Below are 7,160 nucleotides of genomic sequence, written 5' to 3'. Positions count from 1 at the left end.
TCATTAAATCCCATGCGAATCTGCATCCAATGGTTACTCACATGACATGGTAGGTTGAAGAAAAAGCGGCGCAAGATTTGCAATTCAGTGTTTTGCAAATTTAAATTGTCTTGTGTTCGTAGTGTCGGCAATCTCTGGCATAACGTATGATTTGTGATATGAACACTCCATACGCAGGTGCTGAAGGGATGTTGCCACAGATGAAAGGAAAGTTGACAATTTTGAATGAAAAATCATCACGTTTTTCGTAAAGTTTGGTCAATAGTTTTCCTTTCTAAGTGTAGATCAAGATATGAGGCTGACTTAAATAATGTGTTCAAAACAATGTGAAATTGGCTTAACAGACATTCAAATGTCATGCAGTGAATGTAACAACAAACGGACTTTGGGCTTGACTAGTACCCATGACTCGGTCAGCTGTGAATTTAACTTCCACTGTATCCCCTATCAAATAGATGGCTGTGGATTTTCAGCTTCCAACAGGACAACTTTATTTCCTTAATTAACTCTAAGAGCTGCACTATGGCTGTCTTGATATAGGAACTGGGACTTTTCCTTTTTATAGGAACTATCTTCCAAGGGCAAAACTACTCAGGGATACATTTGTATACTTATGAAAAATTCAATGTCACTGCAAAAACCAGGCAGTGGGTGGCACATGACAATTTTTTTTCAAAATATTTTCATTTCATTTCATATTACAAATCCATCTTTTCTCAAAGTTTATTGTCGGTTTATGATTAACCGCAACGTATATAAAGAAATAAATTACAAATAAAGCACTGAAATTCGTTGAAAAAGGGAAATAATTCTTTATTTTGTGCAAAATTTGGTTGCTTTGTTAGGGAACTTAGAAATCCTTTTCTGTGCCATCTATATCGAATAAAAAATCATTATACTATTTAACAAACAATATATCGTAACAAAAAATCGGTGAGTAAAGTATTATGTGCCATCCATATCATTGGACTTGCCGGATTTTTACATGGACAGCCTCAAGAACTTTATTTATTGACGCAGGAAAGGACCTTAGTCTGTCACTAACTCTACTTCTTCTACATTAGGTTAAGCTATATAATTGTTTTGAACTAGAAATTGATTATAAATGACCGAACTTCAGGTCGTTTCAGGTCACACACCAGTTGTAGTTAGTAGGTCTAAGGATATGATTTACTCGACTTTATCGTCTAAAGGGCTACCAATTATAATAAACATTTTTAAGTACATGTCTTTTTCAAGGCATGGTCAATTTGATACTTTGAAAAGACTGCGCTTCAGTTGTCTGATTTTAATTTAATTATTCAGATAATGTTTCAGTTTTTTCATTCAAAGTGATTTTTCAAGATAATGTGAAAAGTGAAATAGAATAGCAAAAGTGAAATATAATGAGCTTAAACTTACCTTCTGACTTCATGGCCCTCCTCTAATCTACGTTCACTCTTTGTTAATTTGTTACTTGAATAAATAACAAGATGTAGTTGACAGAAAACAATCTGAGAAAGCACTGCATAGAAAACATAAAACATTATTTATGGCAAAAATGAGAGGCATACCTTGATAGTAGTTTCTTATAACTCTCTGTGTGTGTGTGTGTGTGTGTGTGTGTGTGTGTGAATAACAACGTTTTCTCCGTAGCAGATTATTTTCGAGTGTGTATCACGGGCATTGAGATTATTTCAAATAGAAAGGATAAATATAAGTCATTCATTTTAGTATCAAAAGTGGTAAATTACATAATTAATGAGTATTGGCACTGGAGAAAAACGTCTTCACTGATTTCTCTGATTTAGGGTTGCTAAGTGTGTCGAAAAACAATTTTGCTTGGTCATTTTTCTCCAGCCAAGTAATACATCAAATATGTTTTGATACAATATAATTATAAAGAAATGAAACCTCAACTTTAAAACACCCATACAAATAAAATATATTGTAGCTATTCGAAACCAGTAGGAAACGCATATCCATTGTTAATTTGATAGCTCCTGAATATTTAACCGCTAGCTAGCCATATAATTAGGGAATTTTAGTAAAATAATGATAAGGTACAAAAGCTGAAAATGACAGAACTTGCCTGAAACCTCATGGTTGTATGATAAAGATCAAAATATATCCAACTACCTAATAATTATATGGTAAATACCAGTAACCAATGTAATAGTTTTAACGTTTTTAAGTGGTATCGTGATTAAAGCACTTGAGAAGATTGAAATTGAAAGTGGACTTTTATTTAATTATTACGCATTGTCACAAAATTTTAGGGTATCAAAAAGAAAAGGATCAAAATTATAACCTTGTACTTTAAATATACTTTTATAGAGGAGTTATCGCCTGGGAAATAACAAGACCAAAGGACAATTATAGGGGAGCAATACCTGAAACACAATCAGGACAACAGAAAAAACTTAGAGCCCTGCCACCCCCACCCCCCAAAAAATAAATAAAAGTACGCAGAGAAAAGAACAAATATGTGAATGGTTTTTATATAGTTCGAATTGTACCCTTTTGAGCAAGATACCACGCAATTTAAGGCCAATGACCTCTGCCACTGAAAAGAGTACAACACAAACAATCTATATGACATGACATGAAGTTTTATATCATCCTAGATCATGGAAATTTCTTCTACAATGTATATATATATATATATATATATATATATATAACGTCTGAGAATGTGACGACTCTATTCTCTACACTGCTCCATCCGATCAAATTGATACAGGGAAGATAACGTAAACATATAGAAGGGTCTGAAAAATTCCCAACGATGTTAGAACTGTCAAATTTGCGAAGCAAATTTTTGTCATTCCCTCCGCGGGACTCGAACTCGTACCGCTGTGACATCTATGGCAACACCGCCTGCACTGAGACGTTGTATAATATTGATTTGTTGTGACATGCATCATTAATTTGATCCTCTATCCTACATAATAACACCTAGATGAACTGTCCTGTACTAACATACATCGTGTACTAAGTCACACCCCTAGATTAATCCTACGAGCAGGAATGACCCGGCCAGCGAAAGCTATATTTTTATATAGCCTAGCTGGCCGAGTGGTCTATGGCGCTGGACTTAGTGCAGGCGATGATGTCACAGCGGTACGAGTTCGAGTCCTGCAGAGGGAACGACAAAAATTTGCTTCGCAAATTTGACAAATCTAACATCGTTGGGAATTTTTCAGACCCTTCCATATATAAATATATATATATATATTTACTTAATCAGCTACTTTATTATTATTATTTTAAAGAAGCATTGACAGAGAATAACAGTAATGTTTGGACTATATCCTCGCGACTCCTATCGGAATCACTGCTTTCAAAGTGTCACCCGATTCTCCTAAATTAAGTAGAGACGCAAATAATTAATTAATTGTTGATACACGAAAAAAAATCAGAATTATCTATTAGGTTTCTCTGATTTCTCTACTACAGAAAGTGTTTTTACCCGAGTGTGAACACTTAAATACTTTATTGGCGAACTTATCACAATATGTTTGAAATCTATCCCATGCAATTATACAATTTAATTTTGCTTATTGCTCCCTTTGGCATTTAATTACATTTCGAATTCTCGATCTGAAATATTCCCTAATCGAATACATGAGTCAATGTGATTGCTACCGCATTTTCGAGAGGAAATAGACAGATTAAGTTTTTTGTTTGTTTGTTTGAGTTTAACGTCCGAGCAGCAATACTACAGCTATATTCAGACGATGAACATGAAATGGATGATAAAATGAACATGAAATGAAAAAAAGGATGGGTCACAAGGATAATGGGGTCGACAAATTTTGATTGCCACTAGAAAAAGGGGGGATGGGTAAGGTCGGGCATTTTAGCCTCCTGAGGCGGAGCGCAAAGGTTCCTACTCCTATCGAATTCCACAGCAGGGTTCTTTAACATGCGAGGAACGTGACATCTTTCCCAACACGGTGCACCACTATGGTTTGCGGTCAGGTTTTCCGTATTATAGCCTGACAACCCCAGCATGTAACATACCAGGGGTACCCCATTCCACCACCTGGGGCACACATCCCAGTTGCTCTGTTGGCAGAGCGCCTAGCTCCCGGCTAGGTTTCTGAGCACTATTTAGTCGCCTTTTACGACAAGCTTAGCGCTGTTACAGGCCTATTCTTTTAACACCCGAACCTGCACGGGGCTAAGAGAGTAGCCTCAACGAACATAAATCTTCGATTAGTTAGTTCCGAAACCATGTGACCGGCAGATGATAAGTACCCGGATGATCGTTTGACTAAGAAGTAGCACATTCTTGTTTTACTCATAAACGTCAAAATGGGTCATTTCAATATTAAAAAAGCATACATGTACCTGCACGCAAAACCAGTTTTTGTACTGGGTCAAGTTTTAATTGAATATCCGTTTTTGGATGAAGATTATAAGAATATTAGAAAGAAGATCAGAATAAAATATGCTTCATCAATTTTCACGAGCTTTTTTGTCAGAAAAATTCTCTCGATCAGTTTTCATTAGTTGTCCTATAGTATGTATGGTGTGCTCAATCGGTTTTCATGAGGTTTCTTAAGGTTTATGCGACTGTCTCGATCGTAAATTTTTTGGGAGATTGTTAAAAATTATTTTGGGAAGGGCACTTGTATAGTTGATACTAGAAATAGATATCTGTTGTACGATTTTGGTGGAGAAGAATGCAATAAAAAACTTAAACAATAGAAAGTGTGCGATGGAAGTGAATAAATACAGGTATCATTTTAATTACACGTCATTGGTCGCATTCACAGCGATGAGTCGTATCACTTTCATCATCATGAAGTTTATACGAGCACTGTGTATAGGAGATGCATGTAATTACAGTATTGAGCATCATGAAGTCTCATCTTTAAGCTTTAATGGGTATTTAACACGTGAGGCTGTGATCTGATGAATGTCTGAAGAAATGCTTCACACGCAATTATTATGTCTTTATATTATTTTTTTAATTACAGATCAATATATGAATCAGGCAGGATCGGAGGTAAAAATGTCACGTCGAAAACAATAAGGAACGTTTCCTTGTTGATTTTACATTCGATGCATGTAAATTCATATAGCATATTATTCTTAATAGTGCAGATAATAATTGGCTGAAATTTATTGCAAAACTTTCCTACCATTTAACTGTCGTATAAACAAACAATAACCATCTCTCCTATCCGTATCCCACAAAGTTTATGTTCAAGCATCACGTATAACAGTAATTAATGTCTGAATTTTTCCCGCGCTGTCGGTATAGTTTTGTTATATACCCTCTTACCTTTGAGATATTCTTCTATAGAAACTCTTAGAAGTCCCCATATCGTAATTCTATTTCCAGAATGGACAAACACCGATAACTTAGTGCCGTTCGAAAGACTTCATCCAAAATTGAACTTGCGTCTCATGTGTTATTATTTTATCATGAAATGTAAAAAATAGTAAAAAGAGCATTTTACATCCTCTTCAACGTTTTTTTTTCAAAGATAATGCATGTTTCAATTTTTGTTTGCAAATACAACTACAAAGTTTGATGTATATAAATTACCCAAGACGGTTGCGGTCAATGGTTCAAGGGTATATTATTGAGGACCAGTGTGCAGTGCGATCAGTAATCACAGAAAGACAACCGATAAGAACAATTTTGACATTTGTCGTTGTTGGATAATGTTGAAAAGTACCTTGAAATAAAGTTAAAATCGTCATGTAACGTTTAAGTTACAGTCGGTTTGTGATGTTATGATCGCACCTAATAACCGGTTTATGTCTCTATTGTCCGCATTTTCTTAATCGACCATGCTAAAGCATATTAATTTTTCTTCCATGGAGCGATCAATTTACAAGCAGTTGTGACCAACGCTGTGGGTGACTTTCCGTAAATGACCCATGAAAATATCGTATTGTATTTATAAATTGGAATATGAAATGGATATTTGGAGTTATTTTACGGTTTACTTACGGTTCGTAATTTAAAACAGAATGACCAACGCGTATATCCTGCTATTTGAGGTTAAACGATTTGATGATGGTTTGACACTTTAAATTTAAATACAGTGTGAAATGTAAATGGGTTATTTATCTATGCATGAGAGCCGTGTGAGGTGAGATTTCTTTTTTATTTAATGGAGATAGATCGCGGTAAACGACATACAGGTACATACACTGTAAATGTAACTTTGTACATGTATATATACCCTTTTTTGCTCGGCAGTGAAGAAAACATCTATATGCTAGGATAAGTCTATGTAGCGAATAAATCCATGGAAAGTGGTACTACTGATCGATTGAAAGTGGTAAAACTGGTCGTTCGTAAGAATTAATGCTGTCTGATTGACTGTACGAAGTAATCTGATTGTCTGAGAGTGGTTGACCTATTTAATCCAACTGATAGACCAAAAAGGTAACCCTGTTAAATCCACTGATCAATAGAAAGTGGTAATCTTGACAACAGGGAATATACACTCCCTTTTTAGTACAATCAACTGATCGATCTCGCCAATTTGAATCCTGTCTAATCCAACTGATTGTCCTAAAGTGGTAAGCACGTCTAGTCAACTGTCCGACAGAAAGTGATAATCATATCTAAAACGACCTTTGAACCAAATATTTACGTTGGACAAGCTTTTTGGGAGACAATGATTAAGTGTCAATTCGGTAAAACCAGTTGTCAGACAATTCATACGGGATTCTGATTTTTTTCATTCAGTTTAGTCAAGAATAACTTAAGGATCGGTCTCGAGAAAAATACGCTCATGTTTATTTTTGCCAAAGTTTTGCACTAAAACAAAAGATTTGAGTTGCTTCAAATGCAGATGTTCAAACGCCCGATGCCCTTTTTTAAGTTTGGTAAGCCACTGAAATGTTGTATCAAATTCATTGGGTGTTAAATATTTTATAGAAAAATTATTGTATATATATATTTTATATATATTAATTATATTTTGTATCGAAAAATGAACATAGGTTGTTAACAAAAAAAGTGAGATAATGACTCAAATTTTCATTCGAACGGTGACTCGGGGCTTCCTTTGTTGAACAAATGACTGGAATCTAGTACATGTTAGTCTTATTGAAGGTTCGACTAAAAATTCTCTTTGTAAGACCTTTGATTTGAAAAGAATAACCTTCCGTTTGCAAGCTTCGCATGTAGAGTGAACAAAGGGAGG

Source organism: Perna viridis, chromosome 12 (assembly GCF_037379345.1).
Source record: "Perna viridis isolate PV_CMFRI_1.1 ecotype Kerala chromosome 12, ASM3737934v1, whole genome shotgun sequence".
Taxonomy (NCBI): Eukaryota; Metazoa; Mollusca; class Bivalvia; order Mytilida; family Mytilidae; genus Perna; species Perna viridis.
Note: the sequence above shows the minus strand (reverse complement) of the source record.